At 35.6% G+C, this 25,759-nt stretch overlaps 1 pseudogene; it reads left to right on the top strand.

Moving 5' to 3' along the window:
- Positions 1–17,600: 17,600 nt before the first annotated feature.
- LOC149157832 (protein RTF1 homolog pseudogene) lies at positions 17,601–19,681 on the top strand (annotated as a pseudogene).
- Positions 19,682–25,759: the final 6,078 nt, after the last annotated feature.

Genomic DNA, 25,759 nt, shown 5'->3' with positions numbered 1-25,759 from the left:
CTATGAATCAGGCGTTCCTTTTCTCTACATCATTGCTGAAAAATGGCACAACTCCTATGGGAAATGCATCAATTTAATGAAAATACAGTTGCCATACATTGAACTAGCAAAACAATCTGTTTTCTTCTGTCATACCCTTTCTTTAAATCCTAAGGTCGTATATATCTTTAGGTGTGCTATTTAAAATAATAAAATTACGATCTGATAAGCGTGGACTAAGTATTTTCAGGCGGAGACGGTGGGAGGGATGACGGTGTGGATTTTTCCAAATTTCAGTGCATCGGTATGTATACAAGGCAATTTCCACGATTTAATGAATAATCGTTGATATTAAGGAATTCGTCTATTTGAACCAAACGTGAGCGAGCAGAGGGTCTACGACTTGTGGTTGAAGGCACCTCGGGTGAGATGACATGGAAGATACATTTACCACGTCCCAAACGAATATATTATACCATGATATTGCTTTAGCTTGGAACGTTCCTCGATGACAAATTCATAACTATGCTCACGAGCTTTCCTCTCTTTCGTTTGAACGGTCCTTGGCTGCTGGGATTACATTTTTCTCTTCATCTTGCGATGTTGCTCAGGCGTCGTTCGCATCACATTGATTTGACCTATAAATAATACATAAAATGTTTAGTAAATTTTATACTTAATATTTATATAATTGTGATTAGTTCCAAGTTTACCACATTATAATTAATGTTTTACATATTCTTTATTCATCCCTACTTAAGAGTTGGTTGGTTGATGGAACTAGAGTAATGTTTTATCATTGGTTTTGTATTAATTATATTTTGATGATAAATATTTAGAATTAAAATTTTATCATAAGCTTGAATTTAAAATGAGAAAAAATATAAAGGAAAACATGAAAATTTATAAGTAATAAGTTTGAATTTAAAATGAGAAAAAAGTTTGAATTTAAAATGAGAAAAAATATAAAGGGAAAAATGAAAAATTTATAAGTAATAAGTTATAAATTGAAATTATAAATAATGAAAAAGAATTAGTTAATTGTATTTTATCTATTTAAAATTAGATAGTGTGATTTTTTTTCCACAACATTATATATATATATATATGTGTGTGTGTGTGTTTGTGTACGCCCATTGTGTTTTTCTAAAAAGGTGACTGATTAAAATCTAAATTGGAATAAATATCATATATATATATATATATATATATATATATATATATATATATATAAACTTTAGCAATCAAATTGCATGGAGGTCTCTAAAAAAGTCACTGATTAAAATTTAAATTGGAATAAATTATATATATATATATATATATATAAACTTTAGCAATCCGATAATTGCATGGAGGTGGATCCCTTGTTCCATAACCAATGGAGTGTGCCTTGGAGATGACCAAAAAAAATATTATTATTGTTATTATGATTATTATTAGTTTTATAAAGGAAGCTGCTAGGTTTGATCTTGGCCTCACCTAGATTACTCTAACAAGTTATTAATTCCTCATGGTTATAAAAATTAAAAAATAAAAGTTTTATTTATTTTTGTCTCCTTGTGGGACTATTGAGTGGTTGGCACAATAGGATGTTATCCTCTACACTTGGTTTCAAATCCCATGTGGGTACATGTTTGGCCCCTTTTGAGTGTCTTGGCTATCCAAGTCACCTAGTTCGTGTTCATGTATGAGTTTTGTGACTTTGAAGCTCGATAGTTAAAATCTCGTTCAAAGTTTATAAACAAGTTCATGAAACATAATATTAAAAGCATGAACATAACATAGAAAAGTTTTAGAAAATTGATCATGAAAAAAGAAAAATTAAACGAGAACACATGTTTTATTCTTTATGTTCCCATGGCCTACTTGTTACATCAAAAGGTTCTATATCATTAATAACATTAGGTGTCATGATTCCACTTGAAGCATTATCACCACTAGATTCACCACAGTCTTTATCATTGTGAATAAGAAGATCATTTATCCCTTGATGCATTTGCAGCAAGATTGATCCATGGAGTAGTATAATTGGATGATTTTATAGCCACATTATCTAAATCCAACAACAAGTTACCGCAAACATAAACAAGATCTTATAATCTTCCAAATAACAATCTATTTATTTTCTTGGAATGAATATGGTTAAAGCAACTCCAATTTCATTCAAAAGCTGATGCACTTGATCCCCAACTTAAGACATGAATTGAAAATTTTTGTAATTTTGGGGCCCCTCATGCATAAGAGCCTCTCGATATTGTTGGATCACTTATTCTCTTATCATACTTTTCTTCTTTCGTTCAAGATATCCCTTCTTGTAACCTATATGCCATCAACTGAGATCTAATCAAAGTTGCATTTGATGGATCTATATTTAGCTTGTCAATAACCTCATAAAGTCTGTTTATGAATTCTTCATATGATGTATTGGTATCCCAAACAATCTAGGGTCCAAATAGTATGTTGCTGCATGGAAAGGGCTATGAATCATCTTCCATCTTTGATCAATTACCTTGCCTATATTCTACTAATCAACTTCCACATTATTAAAAACACTTGGAATGACTTCCTCCCAACGATCCATGCCCTCATAAACAAAACCTATACAAGGTTTTTCATCACCAACCATGGGGATCACATCAACAATTGTACCACACATTTTTAAAACCTTGTCAACATTTTCCCAAAAGCCACTATTGAGCACTATTTGTTCAACATTTTTTCCCTTTTGTTTTTTTTAAAGGTGATCTCTCTCCCACTAAGTAGTGTAGCAAACAACTCTTAGGCTTTCTTTTTCCTCCACAAATATTTTCAAATTACTGTAAAGGTACAAACCTTGTATCACAATGCCTCAACAACTCTTTCGATGCATATTTCCTGTATATTCTTAAAGTGATACGATGATTGATCATGAAGTTTGCAATTGTTTTGGCTCTTCAGATTGTTTCATTAACCCAAGGAGATTTTGCTAAATCATGCAAAAATAAATCCAAGAAGTGAGATACATAATGGGTCCAATAAATTCTTGTATAATTCACCATAATTATCTTCCCTGCACCTGCTCAAATTGTTACATTATCTATGACAACATAGACTACATTTTTCTCCCCAACCTCTTGAGTTCCTCCATTAGAAATTCTGAAAATAAATTGTGTTGTCTTCACTTGATTCATTGCATTAACTACCTTAAGAAAAGACACCCCTCAAGGAAAATAAAGAAACACATTGATCAATGGTCGATGACACAAATATGACCAACCATCACCAAAAATTGTGCATCACATATGCTTCCAAGAGTATTTAACTTAAACCAACATGTTTTTTGCTTTGTCTCTTGTTTTCTTTAATGAAGTATTTATTAAATCCTTGGATGTTGGAATAACTTACCCCTTGCCAAAATTAGTGGTATTTTTCAATGCATTTTTAAAATAGCAATTTTTGGCCACAGTAAAGGAAATTTCACATGCATAAAATTATTCTACAATAGCATCACCAATTTCTTGTTTTTCCATAGGTTTCTAAAATTGATTTAATGTTCTAGTTCCACCTATTTTTGTTGGAGTATAACTTGAACGACCAATTATTAAAGTAGAATGTATGGTGTTTGAGGAAGACATGGAAATCTCCCTCTCAATTTGTTGCCTCTTCTTCTCCTTTGCTTCTCTTTCCATCTTTGAACTATAATAGTTTTCCTCCATTGCACTTTTTTTCTCCTTGGATATCTTAGTGTAGCCTTCAACATTACCTCCATTTCCATTGCTAATACTAAGGAGGTGGTCCATTGCTCCTATTAAATAGATAAAGAGTTAATGTCCCGTTGTAGTGAAAACATAACACCCCCATTTTATTCTATCATAATAAGCATGGGGACCCTTTTGGCATTGCATGTAGACTTTGACTGTGATTGCTTCATTTCAAATTTAATTTTCTTTTTATTTACACTTGTTTTATTTTTATGGTTTTCCTAAGTTTGATTAAGTTTGTTTGTAAATACGTTTTTGTTTTAAACATATTAATTAATTAGATTAATGAATAAAATAGCCCCCAAGATCAAGATGTGTGCATAGGCTTTAAGCCTTAATCATTAAACAATGTAGCATATTGATTAAACATAGATCAGAGATTTTGGGCATTGACACTTTGATATTTGAAGAATCCTTTTGGAAATCTTCGATACCCAAAGTCAGAGCTATATAAAGATGAATATTAAATCATATAGACCCAAGGTTCGATCCATCATATTAATGTGCCTCTTTTCAATAAACGTATATTATAAAGTGGCTAGGTCATAAAACATATGATAATCATTTATCAAAGTAAAGGACCCACATTCCACGTCATTGTCTATATTACCACATATCATAGGTAATGCATATCAGGGATTTCCTTTTGAGACACATTTAAAAAACTCCGATACCATCATTCGCTGATATTCCGATATTTCAATCTTCTTATATTCCAATTCGTCGATATTCTGATATGCTAATCTTTCGATATTCCAATGCACTGATTTTCCAATATACCTTGCCTCTTTGACTTCCGATATTCATATCCCTATGATCTCTAACTTTTGATATTTTCCAAGGTCCGATAAGTCAGACCCGATATGCGTATTAACGATGGTCTAATCAAAATATCATGTCTACTTGTATATCGGGAATTTTAAATGGTAACAATTGTAAAACCATCGATATGAAATCTATGATACAAGTCTCTGATATAATGGACCCAAAAAGGTTATTAAAGGGAGTTGAATACAATATCAAATCCCCTCCATTTTGAAGCCACCCAATATCGCAACTATTTCATTTTGTCTCATTTTAAAAGTTTCAATGAGCTTATCTCTGATACCACTCACCTCTTTCCATGTATAAGTAAAATCCACTTAATGAATTTAAAAATGTCTCTTGGCATAAGTATATTTTAACGCATTTTTATAGCTTAATCTATGTTTTCACTATTTAAAAAAAAATCCAACTATTTACCATTTATTTTGTTTTCTATTTCACTTTCGATACAGGGCCAGTTGCGAAAACATATTAATTGCCAATGCAATTCCTCCGAGTGGGAAAAGGGATTTATTAAATGGTAAAGATGTCGTTGAATTTGTTGAACAGTGATTAAATTTCCCGTAAATTCTTCCTATCCATTTAGAACAAGCAAGGTCATTCTTATCTGCGCAAACCAAATTGGGAAATTTGTTATGTTGTGTTCATCTACGTTTCGTTAGAGCTCCAATTAAATTCATCTTTGTTGTAATTTGCTGAGATTTTCTGTTTAAGCAAAATAGGAAAAATCTCAGCTGATGACAACAATAGGGATTCAGTTCCTAGATTAGCTCCAGGTTGTTGGGAGGGAGTTAATGCCTCCTATATTTGATGTGAGGGAGTTATGAGGCTGTTATATTCTCTAGGCTATATAACAGGCAACCATTCGGATGGTTTGCAAGAGAGTGTGAGGATTTCTTGATGTAATCTCCAATTTGATTAATAAACTCCTGATGCCTATGTTTGGTGGACGTAGCCCAGATTGGTTGGGTGAACCAAGTTAAATACTGTGTCATTTGTGTTTGATTTTCTGCTGTGTGTTTATGTTGTTTGCTGTGCACCTGAACCAAAAATTGGTATCAGAGCATGTTGGAGGTGCTGGTGAGTGTCTGATTGCTGGAGGTGGAGCGCAGCTGAGCGCTAAGGAAGCTGATGCGTTTGCTGTGCGGTGGATTGCTGTTGCCTGTGCGCTAGAGCTGATGCGTTTTCTGCCTGTGGGATGGAGGTATGACTGTTTTCAAACAGCAGGTGTGGCGATTGTATGCGGTGAGTAAACTACTGTTTTTTGTTAAATGGATCATAGTGATAGCTGGAGGGGCAGTCTATGAACGCTGCACGGAATTTTACCTGAAAATTCAAATGCGTGCTGCGTATTAACATTCAAATGAATTGTGTATGAAACACTGCGTATTAACATTTAAATGCGTGCTGGTGTGTGCGCATTGGATTCATTGTTTTAAAAAAACTGCAAAACCAAAACGTCATCTGGTTACTGTGTTGAAATCGCTGTGCTGTTGCGCATATCAGTTCTGGGTTACGTATACAGTTCTGAGGATTCCTGTATGGAGTTGTTTTTTTGTGGATAGATTGTTTCCAAATGGCGAATAGTGTGTTTATTGGGTCTTCCAACACAAGATAATTTTTTTTTTTTTTTAATTTAATGGAAGCGTAGAGCAGGGAAGAAGGCACGTTATCGTCGGTTGATTGGATAGAGGATGAAAACAAGTGTGCATGTAGGGATGCTTCTCAGACAATGAGAACCTCCACTAAGGGTTTTTGGTAGCCATCGCTACTATTTTCTAAATACGAGAGTATGACATTTAAAAAATGGCAAACAGCAAACGACGTTTATCACAGTTTTTATTTTGTTTGAGACAGAAGTTAATAAAACAAATTTTTTGTTTGTGGTGGTAGTATTTATATACTGGAATTTTTTGCACAGCAATCAGTCCGTTCTTTTTTTTTTAAGAACGTCTTTTACTTATTTTTTGGAGAAGTGCATATGGCAGAAAGTTAGTTTTTTTTTAATATAAGTGCAAAGGGCAGTGTTTTGTTTTAAAGGCAAAGGCAGAGGCATAGGAAAAAAAATTTTTATTGCTGGTTGGAGATTATTGTGTTTTTTGCTGATACAAGATGGCCAAAACACAAAGTGCCCGTTTTGAAATTGAGAAATTTAATGGCAAGAATAATTTTGAGATTTGGAAGGTGAAGATGCACGATTTGCTGGTTCAACAAGGTGTGGCGAAAGCACTGTTGGGGAAAAACAAAAGACCTCCTTCCATGACGGAGGATGAATGGGATGAGATGGACGATAGAGCTCTGAGCGCAATTCGGTTATGTCTGGCGGACGATGTTCTGTTCAACATTGTGTCAGAGAAAACCGCCGCAGGCTTGTGGTCGAAGCTTGAGAAGCTCTATATGACGAAATCTTTGACAAATCGGATTCTCCTGAAACGGCAGCTTTACAGTTTGCGGATGAAAGAAGGTACCTCAATTGCTGATCACCTGAATGTTTTTAATACCTTGTTGGTGCAATTAAACAGTCTAGATGTAAAATTTGATTCAGAGGATAAGGCAATAACTCTATTATGTTCTTTGCCTGAATCCTGGGATCACTTTGTTACTTCCATAAGTTTTAGTACATCAGAAATTCTTGAGTTTGACGATGTTGTTGGAGCCTTGTTGGCTGAGGAGACAAGGAAGAGGTCGAATGCAGACACCTCTACATCAGAGGTAATGATGGCCAGAGGTCGCTCACGAGAGAGACACTCCGGGGGAAAGCATAACGACTCTTGCTCAAAGTCCAAAGGAAAGAAGCCAAAGGTGAAGTGTTGGCATTGTGGCAAGGCTGGACATCTAAAAAGGGATTGTTGGAAGCGAAAGCAGGCTGCTAAAGAAGGCTCTTCGACAGAAAAGAAGGAAGCCAACACCACAGATACAGGTTCAGTATCAGGTTCAGGTATGAGTGATGAGGTATTGTCAGTTAATGTTTCAAAACATGATCAACATTGGTTGTTAGATTCCGGGGCATCTAACCACATGTGTATACATAGAGATTGGTTTAAAACATATAGATCAATTGATGATGGTGTTGTGTACATGGGTAATGATGTAACATGTAATATTGTTGGGATTGGAAGCATACAACTACAAATGTTTGATGGCACAACCAAAATATTAACTGATGTGAGGCATGTACCAGATTTAAGGAAAAATTTGATTTCATTAGGAGCACTTGATTCAAATGGATATAAAACTGTAATTCAAGGTGGAGTTATGAAAATCTATAAAGGTATTTTACTAGTGATGAAGGCTAAGAAAGTAGGAAATCTATTTCAGTTAGAAGGTAGAACTGGGTCAGATCATGTGTCTGTGTCTGAACATGACAGTAGTTCCATTCACTTATGGCATCAAAGATTGGGGCATATGAGTGAAAGAGGATTGAAAATTTTGGCTGACCGAAAGTTACTTCCTAATCTAAGATCTGGAAAATTGGATTTCTGTAAACATTGTCTGTTTGGTAAACAAAGTAAACAAAAGTTTAAAACAGGCAAACATACTAGTAAAGGGATACTTGATTATATCCATTCAGATGTGTGGGGTCCAGCTCCTACAGCTTCATATGGTGGTTCATCTTATTTTGTATCATTCATTGATGACTTTTCTCGGAAAGTTTGGGTCTACATGTTGAAAAAGAAGTCTGATGTTTTTACAGTTTTCAAGCAGTTTAGAGCATTGGTAGAAAACAGCACTGGTAGAACTATAAAATGTTTAAGAACTGACAATGGTGGTGAGTTTTCCTCCAAGGAGTTTGACAACTATTGCAAGGATGCAGGGATCGAAAGACATAAGACCACAGTTTATACTCCTCAGCAGAATGGAGTTGCTGAACGCATGAACAGGACTCTTCTAGAGAGAGCAAGGTGTATGCTGAGTAACGCCGGGTTGCCGAAGGAGTTGTGGATGGAAGCAGTGGCAACCGCTTGTTATGTGATAAACCGATCTCCATCAATGGCAATAGACTGCAAGGTTCCGCAAGAGGTATGGACAGGACACCCTTGTGACTATTCTAAACTCAGAGTGTTTGGTTGTGATGCATATGCTCTAGTGCCTAAACATCAGCGAACTAAGTTAGATCCAAAGTCTAAAAGGTATATCTTTGTTGGGTATGGTGATGGAACAAAGGGATATATATTGTGGGATCCTACTACCCGCAAAATCATCATCAACAGAGATGTAAAGTTTGATGAATCCTCTCTTGTACAGTTAGATGTAGATAGAAGATTGAAACAGGATGATGTATCCGATTTCCAGCATATTCAGTTTGACAGTATTTCTAATGATAGTCATAACGACCATAGTTCAGATTCTAGTCATGAACAGGTTTCAGAATCAGATTATGAACAGGGTTCAGATGGAGGACATGAACAGGTCTTAGATGGTGATCATGAAGAAGTTTCTACAGATGATAGACAGCCAATTGTGGAAGCACCAGAAACATTCTTAAGGAGGTCTACAAGGATCAAACGCCGTCCGAGAAGGTATGATGATCATGTTACTTCAGTTGCTTTGATTGCTAATGATGATGAACCTTTGTGTTATCAGGAAGCTGTAGAAGGTTCAAATAGTGACAAATGGAAAGCAGCCATGAAGGAAGAAATGATGGCCTTAGGTAAGAATGGCACGTGGGATCTGGTTGAACTTCCCAAAGGCAGGAAAACTGTGGGATGTAAGTGGGTGTACAAGATGAAACGGGGTGTGAATGATACGGAAGACAGGTACAAAGCAAGGCTGGTTGCAAAAGGGTTTTCTCAGAAAGCTGGCATAGACTTTCATGAGATATTTTCACCAGTGGTTAAAATTGTTTCAATTAGAATTGTGTTAGCATTAGTGGCTTTGTTTGATTTGGAGTTGCAACAGTTAGATGTTAAGACTGCATTTCTACATGGTGATTTAGATGAGGAAATATATATGGAACAACCAGAAGGGTTTGTTCACCGTCGCAATGAGAAATTTGTCTGTAGGCTCAAGAAGTCATTATATGGCCTGAAGCAGTCGCCTCGGCAGTGGTATAAGAAGTTTGTTTCTTTCATGTTGAGTCAGAAATATGTTAGAAGTGAATATGATCATTGTGTTTATTTTAAACAGTTGAATAATGGCATGTTCATTATCTTAGTGTTATATGTTGATGATATGCTTTTAGCAAGCAAAAGCATTGAAGAAATCAACAGGTTGAAGACTCAGATGGCAAGGACGTTTGATATGAAAGATCTAGGAGCCGCAAGACAGATTTTGGGCATGGAGATTTTCAGAGACAGGAGTAATGGTAAGCTGTGGCTATCACAACAAAAGTATGTTGAGAAAATACTTTTGAGGTTTGGTATGAATAATGTGAAGCCTGTGTCGATCCCTTTAGCTTCCCATTTTAAGCTTTCTTCGAGTTTATGTCCTAATACAGATGAAGAAAAGGATTATATGTCTCGAATTCCTTATGCCAATGTAGTAGGATGTTTGATGTATGCGATGGTGTGTACGCGACCAGATATTTCTCATGTAGTTGGGGTTGTCAGCAGTTACATGGCAAATCCGGGTAAAGAACACTGGTCAGCAGTGAAATGGGTGCTTCGGTACTTGAGAGGCACAAGTAGTTATTGTATTTCTTACAATAAGAGTAGTGAATTTGTTTGCGGATATGTTGATTCCGATTTTGCAGGTGATTTGGATAAGAGAAGATCAACTTCAGGGTACGTCTTTACTCTTGCAGGTGGAGCTATCAGCTGGATGTCAAAGCTACAGAACATTGTTGCTTTGTCCACTACTGAAGCAGAATACATTGTTGCTTCTCATGCTTGCAAAGAGGCAATTTGGTTGAAAGGTTTGCTTGGTGAGTTTGGTAGGTTACAGGATAACATCAGGTTACTTTGTGACAGTCAAAGTGCAATACATTTGGCTAAGAATCCGGCTTATCATAGTAAGTCAAAGCATATTCCAATCAAATATCATTTTGTAAGACAGGTTATCACTGAAAGGGGAGTTTCTCTTGAAAAGGTGCATACAAAGGAGAACTGTGCAGACATGTTCATGAAACCAGTTTTGTTGGAGAAGCTACGCTGGTGTTTGGCTTCTCTTGGCTTGCAGAAAAGATAAAATAATAATAACAGGGCATCAGGCGAATTGTTGTCAAGGTGGAGATTGTTGAGATTTTCTGTTTAAGCAAAATAGGAAAAATCTCAGCTGATGACAACAATAGGGATTCAATTCCTAGATTAGCTCCAGGTTGTTGGGAGGGAGTTAATGCCTCCTATATTTGATGTGAGGGAGTTATGAGGCTGTTAGATTCTCTAGGCTATATAACAGGCAACCATTCGGATGGTTTGCAAGAGAGTGTGAGGATTTCTTGATGTAATCTCCAATTTGATTAATAAACTCCTGATGCCTATGTTTGGTGGACGTAGCCCAGATTGGTTCGGTGAACCACGTTAAATACTGTGTCATTTGTGTTTGATTTTCTGCTGTGTGTTTATGTTGTTTGCTGTGCACCTGAACCAACATAATTAACTCTGTTGTTGAGAAAATTAGGGGAGACTGTTAGCTATGTAAATCTTGTATAAATACCCCTGAATTCAATCCATGAGGGGAGGTCGTGATCCACTCAAGGGGGATTCTCTGTAGTTGTTTGATTTGTGCAATAACACTACCGTTATGTACTGAAATGCCTATTATGGAGAAAATAGAGGGTTTCTGGCTCTGTTCTCATTGCTTAGCACTATTGCAGGCAAGGTGGTTATGGGTCTGAGCTATTCTAAGACTGCATATTTTACAATACGTTTTGGAATTATGTAAGGTCCCAGCTTACCAATCATCAATAATATAGAGAAGTAGAGGTCACATTAATCACTAATACTCATTTTCTTTTAAGCATTGAGAACTTAGTTATCATGTAATCATGTCCCTTCATCTATTGAAATATAAGAATATCACATAAGAAGTCAGGGATAACTTTCCCTTAAAACAAATTCCAAAACATATTTCCTCTCAAGTTTAAAATATGATAGCATCTTCTCTTTTCATACTTATACATGAGTTCTACGTAAGACTGGAAATAAATTCCACCATAATTCCATGTGTGAACATTAAGTTAGATCAACCTATTTTATTTCCTATATTATGCTAAATAAGATCCACCTATTGACTCTTGATATCATAACTACAAAAATATCATGCTTCTATTACAAAAATCACATATAAGTGTATGAGTATTAACCTACCTATAACAAGGTAACTGAGGGAATAATATGTCTCTCTTCATCAATAAATATAATAAATATGATATGTTTATGAAATGGAATCACAAAATATGTTAACCAAACAACATTTCCAAATTCATCATTTAAAAATTCTCAATCTCAATTATTAAGGCAATGCTTCAATCATGATTTGTATAATGAATGTTGCAACAAGAGCAACTACTATTACCAATCCAGAAGCATATTATTCTTCAAAAAGTGCCAAGTAAAATAATGGACCTGCATAAATTGGGCACAAGTAGTTATTTTCTACAATCATTGAAGCAAAATAATTCACCCATGAATACATGCATCTCACACGAAACTTATTATGCTAACTTGCACAAAATCCTATAGAATTAGTCAATGTAAAATTGTTTCCAACAACCACCCCGCTTTTTTTCATGAAAGATTTAGATAATAAAAGTAACAACTGTCCCATTCTCTATTCACACTTCAGCAAATTATTAAATTCATTTTTCACATTCATACCAAAAACTTGTAGACATAGGAAGCTACATCCATTAAATAATCTAATCATAAATTTCTAGTACATAAAAAGAAACTATAGTAGTAAAACTTTTACTCTAACAATTTATATGCACAAAAGCTACAACCATTTAGGCCTTTTGACAAACACTTAGAAAACATGCAATCTATAACCATTGAGGCCTTTTGACAAACATTTTGCAAGCATGCAATCAAAATCCATTGAGGCATTTTGTCAAACACTTGGCAACAATGAATTTGAGATTCTTCTTCAACCTATTTATCTCATAAAATTCAGAAATTGAAACTTCAAATGTTGGCATCTTGAAATAGGGACTAAATAATCTTAGCCTTTCATCAAACACTCGATACCAAATGCAGATAAATAACAACAATCTACAAAATTGTCTAGATGTATGATCTGGGTTTTGAAAAGTGTTTTTTTTTGGAATGAAATCGGGGGTTGTAGGTCCATGTGGCATGGATACCCCATGGTGTTCTTCTGATTTGGTATGAAACCATGCATAGATGCATTTTTAAAAAACTAGCAAATATGCTAACTCAAGGAATTTCATTTATAAATTTTGTCAAAAAGATGGCATGTAAGCTTGAATCTACAGTTATGAAAAACAAATAACAACCTATAATTAAATTATAATTACTTATGTATTTTCTAAATTCCTTTCAAAAAAATTTCATCCAGTGTAAGTGAATTGAAGGGCTCTGAGATTCATCATGCATTATTTTCATTCAATCATTCCTACAAACATATGGAAAGCATCCTGGCCTATTGCAATACATAATGATTGAAAATTACCTTAGTGATTCTCTTTGAAACTCTTGGCTTCCATCTTTTTTTTTTAACATTTTTATTTTAACGACTGATCTAGTGAATCGTCTAGGTATATTTTGGGTATGCCTCCATTTCCTGCTCTGGTAGGCTGCAAGTTAACACTTATTCATGCATAATGATTAAAAAAAATAATAACATTTATCATTCATGGATTTTTTTCAAATACTTTGCAAAATATCCTGAAAACCTTTTTAAAACATGCCTCTAATTACCTAAAACAAAACCATAACTCATGGAACTCTTACCCAAGTCCTTTGGAATTTCTTTATTTTAATTACCTTCAACAATATTTGGCTTTCCATTCTCAAATGCTACAATACGATATTTAGTACAATTGACTACACCAATAATAATTCCATAACATCTTGAGATATGAACATCCATTCATATAGACCACACTTAGTCTTCATTTTCAACTATCCAATAAGATTCCAAATAATATAAGCTTAAACCAAAATTATATTGATATAATAATTTAAATTTCTACTCTTTATTTTATGCTAAAGTTATACTATAATTTTAGGGCAATAAAAATTATACTTGAAGAGATATTCAACTCTAGTCGCTGAGAATATGATCCATCTTTGATCCCTTAACCAAATCATTTTTATCATCTGATTTTCCACTCAACCATATCCAAGGAAAACTTCTCCCCCTAGAACCCCCAAGCTGTAAAAGCTCACAAGAAGTACCAAAATATAGTAGTAGATAAATATACAAGCCAAGATGAGGAAGATAATTTTTACTTCCTCTCAATACCACTAATTTTTAACTCCATTAGGTAGAGATACTTAGTAATTTAGATTAGCATTTGGCTACTCTCCAAATCCCTACCACTCACAATCTTCTTCAAATCTCTCAAACTAATGGTATCACCATGCACCTCCCTAAGTGAGAATACATGAGACACATATATAGGAGGAGCAAAAAGTTCTTGTCATAAAGGAGGAGTAATATGCATGTATTGTATTCCATTTAGAAGAGTTTAACTCATGCCATTAAGGAGAGGTATGGATTCCTTAGCCAAGGAGAGTGTAACATATGAAATAAAGGAGCATAAGGGGAATCTTTTATGACACGTCTTTAATGAGTGTAAGAATAATATGCCATTATTTGATGAGTGCATAAAATAGAGTGTAATGTATATTAAAAGATAGAGAGAGTTACATAGAGCCAAGAGAATCATCAAGGGGAGAGGTGTGAAGTGATTGAGGAGATGAAGGTGACCTATAATTCTTTTAGAGTAATAATATCATAGTCTCATAAAAGATAATATTAATATTAATAATATGAAGGATTAAGTCGAGATTGCACTACTAGGATTGATTAATGATAATTTAAGTGATTTTCCTTCAGCTACACTTGATTACCATTGATTGAAGGTGATTTACTATTTTGGAAAGTCGTATTTGAGATGCTAGACATGACTTTCTATTTTTAGAAAGTCACTCCAGAATTATCAGAAATGAGATTTTCTTTAGGAAATTCATCCTTGATTTTCCCATGAGTGGTATTTTTTTCTTCTAGAGAATAGGGATTCCACATCCCTATTGCATACATCTTTGTTCCTTAGTAGATTGAGGACTCCATGCCCTGATTTACTCCAAGGATCCAAAATTCCACACCTTGATCTTTTAAATATTTAGGACTGCGCATCTCAATCCATTTATTATAGATCCAAGTTTCCACGTCTTTATCTTTCATGTATTTAAGACTCTGCACCCTAACCCTTTCATTATTGATCCAAGACTTCATGTCTTTATCTTTCATGGATTTAAGACTCTGCGCCGTAATTTCCATGGCTTCTCATCTACTCTTATTTGAAACTCTGAGCTTCACCTTAAGGTAATGATTGTGAGCTCATACCCATTTGATGGTTCATTGGTAAGAACTTGTTCCAAGATCTGCACACATCACAATCTCGTAGAACAAAGGAATCAAATGAATTTCATAATTAACTTATTCACACTTTACCAAACATTGTGCATGGATTTCACAATCATTTTGGTTCTAAAGAAATGACTTTTTAATCCATTTATAATTTTAACATCCTTGTTTTCAAATAACTAGGTCCCCATCACCTGCACATCCTCCTCAATACAAGATTAAGCATATCTAAGCATAAAAATCATGTATCATGACTTCCACGACCATTTATAATTTGAGCATCCTTTTTTGCAGATAACCATGTCCCTTGCCACATTTTTCTCAATAAAATATTAACAATATATAATCATACAAATCATGTATCATTAATTCCACAATAATTTATAATTTGAGCATCCTTGTTTGGAAATAACCAAGTCCCCTGCCACATCCTGCTTAATACAAGATTATGCATATGTAATCATACAAATCATATATCATCCATAAATCTTAATTAGCCATATGTTTCACATAACCATGATCATCCATGGATCTATGTGTCACAATCCTGGATCACCATCCATGTCATACACTTATGTCCAAACAACGATACCAAAAGAGAAAACATCGATAATATGCTCTTAACCAACATGCATTCTTATACACACAACCATAGATATTATCATAAGCACATAGAAAGCGTGTGACCTACACTAGGTCTATAGCGTACATGCATATACATAAGTCTAACATGCATAATATTTTTATCATTGCATCAAAATCACCCTCTCCAAGTGCCATCAAAGCTATCTCACCAAGAAGGGACACTACATACACCCCCTCTTGGGCTAAACTTGACTCGAAGTTTTTCCTACAGTCACAAGGTACTTAGTTATTTTTTATTCTCTTATCAATAATGTGTTAACCTTAGGTATATTTATTTGATTTCTTTTTCTTCATGCCAATCCATAGTTTAATGTTTGCTAAATTTGAAGAAACTCCATGAAATCCAAAACATGCAATTCTTAATTAGGTAGAGAATATATCCATGCCATATTAGGCATGTTTTGATATAAAATTCCAAATATTTCTATATCAAAACCAACGATACAATTTATAATACCATATCAAAATAATATTTTATGTAATTGATATGACATCTACTTAAGTTATCTATAATTATTTGACATTCTACATGTTTTTTTTTCTCATAGTCTTGATGAATCATACATGTGTCATATTCTAGGTTCTATAAGTATGTTGAGCTTGCCAAGCTATAAATAGCTCACACATTGGTTGTATAAACAACAATTATGGTCTATCCCATCTCACAATCAAATTTGCATACAAGAATCATAACATCATCCACATACAATTGCCAACGAAAGTACACAACAAAACCTGATGTCATATATATTATTGAATCTACCTTGATAACTATAAGTCAATTTGTTTTCCAACTATAAAATTTCTCATGATTTCTATTCAGTAATTAATCAATTCATTTGGTTTCAGGTCTTATTCTGTACACTTAAAACATATGGAAAAATAAGCTATGAAAACCATAAATTTCTCAAAATATGAAGAATCACGTTGAATTTAAATAATATTTAGACTATCACAAGGGAATTTCTAGCCTAAATCTAAGCCCTTTTTTTGTTTCAAGGAGAATCACCACCCTCTCAAAAGATTACAAGCTTTTGTAGGACTAATAACTACTCATAAAACTATACATCCATTAGCACAAATTAATAATTCCAACAATCTCTTCCATTCCGCATATAATACAATCATCTCAGGGTTCTAAATCATGCAAGAATTCCAATTAATCAGAATGTGATCTCACTTTCTTTCAAAACAAATATCACAAGCACATATTCTTGTAAAACAAGAACTCAAATAAAATATTTTCATTAATCACACGTCTTTTCAAATAAAACAAAGTTATCACCACATAAAATGTTTATCTTCTAGACATGTTATTCTCTTAACAATTTACAAGTTAATTAAATTCCAAGAAACTAGTTCATCAAGTTGATAAACAATATGAATTTTGACATGACTGCCTAACTATCAATAGTTTAGAATAGTTCATGAGTTCAATCCTCATAATTTATCTAATTAATTATGCCGTAAGGTGTTTCCCTTTGAAATGAATTACCCCAGCCGATGCCGTGCCCTATTGTTGAGCGTGGAATTGTGGTGTTAGACGATTGAATGAAGTTTGATCGTTGATCCTCACACTGTCCTTTTGTCTCCCAACCCAATGGCCTCTCTGTCTTCAGAGTTATTGTTCGGGGATGTTTCCCCTGGAGGTATGTGAGCTAGGGAGTCATGAGACAGAGTCAGTTAGTATACAAGTTCAGGTGTCCGGTCTTCGGCCTTGTTTCGTCTCAGGTCGGCTAGGTATGTGCTAATATCTCACTTTATGGGTATTTTCGTGTCGCTTGTTTAATCTGTTTGATGGACATTAGGTTTTAGGTTTTGAAGATCTATTGAGGAGAGGTATTTGTAGTCTCTGCTCTAGCCAGGGAATGAAGGACTATTCAATCGACGTGGGTGTTTAGAGGGGAAAAAAAAGTTATGGCTGAACTGGAGCATTTGCTGCTAGAAGCAGCTGGTCGAACATCTACCAATGATGGAAAGCAAAACCGAAATCCTGTGAAAGGGAGACTGGAAGATTCTGATTTATATGATGGCAGTGACTCGAAATACATTGATGACGATGATTTAGATGATGCTGGGACAACAAATAGGAAGGCTTTTGCGTCAAGAATGCCCCTGAAAAAGAGATTTGATTCTGGTGACAAGGATGATGATGACAGGGGTCGCCATGATGATTCTGATAGCGAATTATCCATAGGAAGTGATTTATACAAAGATGATGAAGATAGGGAGCAGCTTGGGAAAATGTCTGAACTGGACCAAGAGTTGATTTTGGCAGAACGAGCAGAAGCAAGGGATAATTATTTAATGCGTAAAAGGGCTCGCCAAAACGAGATTAGAAATCAACAACAGAAAGAAATAGGGCCTCCATCTTCACGGATGCGCTCTTCTGTGAAATCGACAAGGTCTGTAAAAGGAAATGGTTTGAGTGAATTGGTAGAAAGGCGGCAGAAAGCACAGGATTTTGACATTTAGCTAAGCGAAGAGATAATATTGGTTCATCTAAGGGGCAGGATTCGTCACCTAGTAGAAGAAAATCTCATGCGAGTCTGAGCCTTAGTTTGTCATCCTCTAGTGAAGGAGAAGGAAGTGGAAGCAGTGGCGAAGAATCAGATAGTGATGGTGATGGTCCCGGCTCTGCTGACACTCCCAGCTTTGAAGATATTAGAAGCATAACAATAAGGAGATCAAAACTTGCCAAGTGGTTTATGGAACCATTCTTTGAGAATATCATTGTGGGCTGCTTTGTAAGAATTGGGATAGGAATGTCCAGGTCAGGACAGAGTACTTACCGTCTTTGCATGGTAAAAAATGTTGATGCGACAAACCCTGATAAACAATACAAGTTTGAGAACCGCACCACATACAAGTATTTGAATTGTTTCTGGGGTAGCGAGAGCAGTGTAGCAAGATGGCAGATGGCCAGGGTGTTTGATTCACCTCCACTTGAGAAAGAGTTTTCAGATTGGGAATGGGAAGTAGAATGCAGTGGTGGTCGGATGATTAGTCGAGCAGAAGTTGAGGAAAAAATAAACGTGCTAAAAAAGATAAATCAATTTATGTATTCTGCAGAAACTGTAAAACAAATGTTGCAGGAAAAGAAGTTGGCTTCCAAAAGGCCGTCGAATGTGGCTGCTGAAAAGGACAGGGTTGGAAGAGAGATGGAGCTGGCGGAGAGCAAGCATGATTATTCAGAAGTTGAGAGAATGAAAGTGAGATTGAAGGAACTAGAAGTCCTTTCTCTTCAGAGCAAAAGCAAGGATGCAAAAGCCTTGATGCTAGCAGAAATGAATAAGGAAAACAAGGCTGACAATTTCAAGAACGCTTCTGAGATCAAGCCTCTAAACCTTAATCTTAAAGCAGGTGAAGCAGGGTATGATCCTTTCACTCGGCATTGGACTCAATCTCAAAATTATTATGATACAAAGGCGAAGGTTGCTGAAGACAACACTGATGCGAACAAAGAGGTAGATGCAGCCAAAGTAGAGGAAGCCATAGCAATAGAAACTGCTGAGGATGATGGAAAGCTTGTCGACATTGATGCTCCTGTATCAGAAGATGCAAAGGTGTATTCTTTGCATGATTTTGAACTTCCAATTTCACTTGCTGGACTGCAGAAGTATGGGGGTGCTCAAGGGGCCCCTTTAGCTTTTATGGCTAGAAAGCAGAAGATTGAGTCAACTTGTGGAGTGCAAGTTCCTAGCAATGATGGAAGGAGGCATAGTCTGACATTAACTGTGAATGATTACAAGCGTAGAAGAGGCCTGCTGTGAAAATAAATAATGATATTTTCTCTGCTTGTTGGTTTCCCCATTTAATTTTTATATGAAAGATTCAGAAATTTCCTTTTGGGATTTCCAGAAACATATGCAGAAAAGCCTTAAAGTGAACATTTTTGTAAATTGTTTCAAATTCTATATGTAGTGTGCCATTATAGGCACTTTAAAACACAACTGCAATAACCTAGTCAACCAAGGATTGTCTTTTAACAGTAGCAACATCATGGATTGTTGGCAGGCATGAAATCAACAATGTGTTAGAAATATAGGCTATATTTTCTTGACATCTAAAGTTCAAGGGTGTTTTTTTCTCTCAACCATTCTGCTAAAAAATGGTATATAATGTTTCAAAGGATTCCTTTCCTCTAAGTAACACTATTCCACTGCAAGTTATCATGCAGTTGGTGAAACATGGCCATTTATGTTGTTTGAGATTGATGTTGAGTGATGCCTTTTTCTAAATTATTGTTGAAATATGTAGTTTTTTTCAAATTCATGTAATAAAGGCTATGTTTTATTAATTTCTATTGTTGTAGTATAGTTTGCTTAAATGCTTTTAGAGTTGTGGTTGATTTGTTGTGATTAGTTGTTTATTTTTGCTTTTGATTGATTGCAATTCTATCTAATAAGCAACTATATTTTACATGGTAAAAAAGTTTGGCTGAATTGAGGAAAACATTCGAAAATCTGGAAGAAATTTGGTACAGCCAAATAATTTGGTTCAGTTGGGATTCGTATAGTCAATCTGTTGTTTGTCCAAAACTGAACCAAACCAAATCCAATTTTAACCCAAAAAAATCATCTTCCCAAGAAACCCTAAAGAATTCTTAAGAAAATGCATTTTAACTTTCAAGCCACCAATGAATATGTTATTTTCCCATTTCTTCTCCCTGTCCTGCCAATGCGTGTCACTACTCCCTCCTTTAGGAGCTAGCCATGGGAGATTTCAGGAGACTATGCTGCTGCTGATGCCTAGAGAGGTTTGTCTATTCTGTTCATGTGTGAAGTCTCGAGGAGACTGCATTTGTAGTTGGGACACTATTGCCTGCACCTCAAAGGCTTGCTTAGACCTTCATAAACAAAGTTACACTCAAATGAAGCATGCCAACCGAGCCAACATACTAAATAAGTAGCTTCCACTAGGTATTTAGTCATATATTCTCTATTTGCTATGTGCTTATTTAATTTTTATTTTTCAACTTGAAAGGGTGTACCTAATGTCTGTGCATATCCTTCTTACTTCCAGAACTCGTAGAACAAGTTACATGACCTGCATTATCAAAAGTAGAATCACAACACACACAAACAAATACGTACGCCCACCAAGCACAAGAAAATAGTGTGATGGCTATCAAACTTTTTAAATCAAACTTCTAATAATCTCAATAATAAATCTAATGTTCTTTAGAGAAGACATGCTACTCTAGTTTTTGCTGGGTTTCGTATAGTTTATAGTGTACGATAAGGAAATACATTTCTTGAAGGGATTGCATCAGAAGGCTCAAAGGACCTTTGAGCATTTTTGTAGGGGTTTATGCTATCCAATCATTAAATTTTTTGATAAAATTAGTCTGGACTATCCACATACCTATTTTTTTCAATAAATTTGAAGAAGTGCATGTTTTTTCTTTAATAATATGTATACTCTTGAATTTTCTGAACTGTAGTTTTGTGGGCCAATTGTTTTCTATATTGTATGGTATCCACATTTGAATTCAGATTCTATCTTGATAACTATCATTTCTTAGTATGTTTTTATGAATATATTGCATTGTAAGTGTTCTTTCTCTTCTTACATTGGAAAAGAGAATATGGTTGTCTTTGACAATGTGAAGTTGTTGAAGATGCAAAAATTCCCTTGCTATACATGAGCCAACTTGACCTTCAATAGAAACGTTGCTGAACACAATGAGAAGTTTCATGTTTCTTTAGGGAGCATCCCAAAAGGCTTGTGTAATTCCTGCATTGTTTTGGTTGATGCCTTGCTGAGGAATCATTGAGACTCATCATGTTTTTGTGGTCCAATCAGAACCTATTCTATACTCACCTTCATTGACTATATTAGTCAGACACAAACCCTGTCAAAACTCTCAAGCCAGTAGGGCTCGGGCACAATGTTAGTTCCTCAATACAATGATCAAAGTCTGTCATCAACATTACAATTGTCTTCACGCATCCTTTTTCTAAATGAATCTATATTACATGCACTTCAAGAATTAGCTTTGAAGTCTCCATTCTCCGGAAATGTTTAGGTCTAAGTTCATGTAGGCAATTCTATGTTGGAATTATACTTGCATACCAGAATCTTATATTTGTGGAAGACGTTACTCAAATGTCTGCAAAAAAGAGCACCCATTCTGACACACCACCTATGCAGAGGAAGAATCCTCACAAGTGTTTGGGCTCCTTTTCTCTATCATGGCTGGGGAAGTAGCCAAGAGTAAATATCTCTACAGGCATGAAGTCTAATAAAAATAATATATAAGACATATTTGACAACCAACAATTGCATCTAAAATGCAAAATATGTTCCCGGCCTTTCAGAAAATGTGGAGTCCAGCAGAATGTGAGGCCAGCACTATCATCGAAATTCAAACCAGATATGAATCTTTCAGTCTTACGGTATTATGGGACAATAACATCACTGATATATGAACTATATTTCAAGCTTTCAATCCTAAAAAATAAGTGTTGGATGCTTCACTGCAAAGCCTAGAAGCCTTCTTTCAAATGTAACAACTGGATGATGCACAGAAGTTGATGCTAATAGAAGTCCATATGGAGCGACCAACCCTTAACATGGTGGTGGGCTTTTGTACAAGAAGCCTTCTTTCAAATATAACAACTGAATGATGCACATAAGTTGATGCTAAAAGAAGTTAGTATGGAGCGACCAACCCTAAAAATGGTAGTGGGCTCTTGTACGAGACTTAGTAAACTCAAATTCACCTCCTACACAAACTTCGATATGCTTCAAGCAAGAAATGCAAGATAGGTTATACTTGAAGGGGTAGGCAGAGGAAATCATGAAGCAATGGATTCACGTAAGGCAAGTACCTGGTCAAAGGCATCAAATAATATTTTTGATGGCTTCAAGTCCATGATGATGAACTTGGAAGTTCCTCGACTCACTTCTCAGAGGACTCTCAACCAAAATATCCAAAGAAAAATGGACCTGCTTAGTATAAATGCTTTGGAGAATTCCTTGTTTCGTCTCAGGTCAGCTAGGTATGTGTTAATATCTGATTTTATGTGTCTTTTCGTGTCACTTGTTTAATATGTTTGATGGACAGTAGGTTTTAGGTTTTGAAGATCTATTGAGGAGTGGTATTTGCAGTCTCTGCTCTAGCTAGGGAACGAAGGACTATTCAATCGGCATGGGTGTTTAGAGGGGAAAAAAACATTATGGCTGAACTAGAGCATTTGCTACTAGAAGCAGCTGGTCAAACATCTACCAATGATGGAAAGTAAAACCGAAATCCTGCTGTCACATGGAATGAGTCATTCTTACGGACAAGACCAACCTCCCTAGTATCTAATGATATCTAGTGACAAGCAAGTCAATCAAATCCTATCTTCCTCTAAGTATGCAGTTTATAAACAAAGGCAAACAAGTGTTTAGGCCTACCTTGGGTCCAATGCAAGTTTGTGGAAGCCTCGCTCCTTTGATCCAATAGAGCTCCCTTGTAGTGAATCTGCAAACACAAACAAGGATACAAATTAAATAGAACCTGAAAAGCCAATATAATAAAGCATACTTATTATGATGATCAAGGAATTCATAAAATAAATCACATAAGACAATTTGTTGAAAAAAATGAATCTGATTGTATTAATTCAAATCAAAGAAGAGCTTTACAACTTGTGCCTTGATGTTGTACAAGCTCCTCCCATGGTCCAACAAGAAGTCTCCTCTACTTTGAAAAGTTTCACTCTCTTCCTAATGAAGCCAAAAAGGTATGTGATCTCTCCTCTCAAGCTTAACTAGGAAGTCTTAATTCCACCAGCATTTACCCTAAAAAATGTTCAGCTTCTAACCTCCCTAGAAACCAGCCCAGTGCCTTAATTTATAGTGCAATGGAGGGAAGTTACTAGGTCCACCTTCAAAGGGATAAAGCCCTCCTTCAAAGGGATAGCTCCTCTCATCAAGGGATTAGCTCCTTCTCCTTTGGGATGCATGAACCACCTAAGAGCGAACCATCCACGTCAAAATTCCTTCTAGAAAACTCTAGAATTAACCCAAAGTGAGTTTTTTAGAATAAACTTGTGCCTTTTTGACTCTCACAGGGGTCCGTACCCACTCCTTTAGAGACAGAGCGGGCAGGTCCGCAGGTAATATGAACAGGGGGTGCGGGACCGCAAGCAACAGTGAGAGAAAGTGCGGAACTAGAACTTTATTGATTTTTAAGGTCTTTCTCTCATTTTCAAAGCTTGACATGAAGAGCTGAGGTTTGAGAATTGCTTAGGAGGATAGTATGAATGATGATAGACCCATAGTGACTGCAAATAGTCATGGTGATGATATTTTGTGTAACAGATTGCCCCTAAAGTGCGAAGTCTGTAGTATATGAGGATTTCATTTATCATCTAGGAAGAGTGAAGTACTTTATCATATCGAGGATCATCTCGTGGAGAGCCCGGTTGGAACCTGTAAAAACATTCAATGCAAATTATATATATGATATCATATCATCGCTGAGGTAGGCATTCCCATACTCAGATCAAAACTGACTAGAAAACTAACTACTGCTCTGATATAGGAATGATCTTATAATACATCACAAGTATAGACACATGTAGACACAGTATGGACGCAGCCATCTGTTTATGAATAGTCCACAGTATAATGAATACAAAATTCCTCGCAGCCTGGATGGCGGAAACTAGATCCAGGGTCTTCATTTCTACTTCCCGAAATAGTACGATTCTAACCATGTGAATGAATGTGTTGAAGTCGAACATGGTAGAAACCACTTGATTACTAGTCAATGATGTAAACTGTTAACAAGTGTGAGAGAAACCACTAGTAATGTCAATGGCTCTCAAAGTACTCAGTAGAATCCATGAAATGTGAATAGATGTGTTGATGTCGAACATGTCACGGAATCCTTTGATCGAAGGTCAATGACGCAACCTATCGTCGAAGGCGAGAAACCTGCCATTGAGGCATGCAGATCCCAAGGTACTAACGATTTCTAGATCATCTTTCTAGATAATGAGCTGAAGTCGATAGAAAGTGATCCATCGTAGGCAAGCCCACAACACGAAATCATAGATCAAGTTTGAAGAAATTTAGTTGCAAGGACTGACTCAGGGATGGTCAAGATGGATGACAAATATTTTGAAGATGAATGGCTTATTTGCACTGACCTCTTGAACACATAATGACACAACAGATGGTTTGGTGACAATTGACCCAAAGTTAATACCCAGAAACCAGCTGAAGAATTTCAATATGGTTTGATCAACTATTAGGCAAAGGATTTCCCAACCCAGGTGAATAAAAGTGTCGTGTTCAAGAGTGGTTACAAAGTATGACAAACAGGCTCATTTTCCTCTCTTTTCCCCCACCATTTTTGGCAAGTACCTCTTTATTTTTGACAAGCTTGAGGAAGATAACATTTGCTTGATTATAAGCTCATCCTTCGGATGAGTCCAACTTAGTTTAAATTCGAACCCTAAGAATGAGTTGTCCGTTCCTGTTTGTAATTGAATAGGTCCTTTACTGTTAAATTTTAACGAGTCCAGTATAGGAGAAACTCGATGTTTTTCAATTTTAGAGAGTCTGAAAAAACTTAAGAAGACTCCATGGTTGACCTTTTTCGTAAATTTGTGTCTCCCAAGGCCGAAAAAGTATAAAATAATACTTGAGAGAACTGCTTGATCATTACGACCAAGAAGTAATTTTCGTAATTAGGGCCTCTGATCCAAAAAAGTAAAAAAGCGATCAATGACACGTCGTTTTATAACCAATATCAAATTTGAAACAACAAAAATCCGACAATCTTTTCATGTTTTTACGGTCAGAAAAAGAGCTGCAAGTGGACAACCTTTTTAGTTTCGTTTTAACGAGTTTAAAAAGAAAAACTCGGTGATATTTTCATGTTTTAGGAGTCAGAAAAGAGCTTAAAGATGACTCTAATGTTTTTTCGTCGAAAATGACCGATTTCGCCTGAAAAATCCGTTATCCTGAACAAAAACTCAAACATTCCTCATACCTGTTTAAAATAGATAAAAATGCTGCAAAAGTTACCTCTTTAAAGTGAAACATAAACAAATTAAAAACTCATTTATTCA

Source organism: Pinus tabuliformis, chromosome 5_2 (assembly GCF_031772625.1).
Source record: "Pinus tabuliformis cultivar Carrire ecotype Pingquan chromosome 5_2, CPIR1, whole genome shotgun sequence".
NCBI classification, from domain to species: domain Eukaryota; kingdom Viridiplantae; phylum Streptophyta; class Pinopsida; order Pinales; family Pinaceae; genus Pinus; species Pinus tabuliformis.
This window is presented reverse-complemented; position numbering and strand designations above follow the sequence as displayed.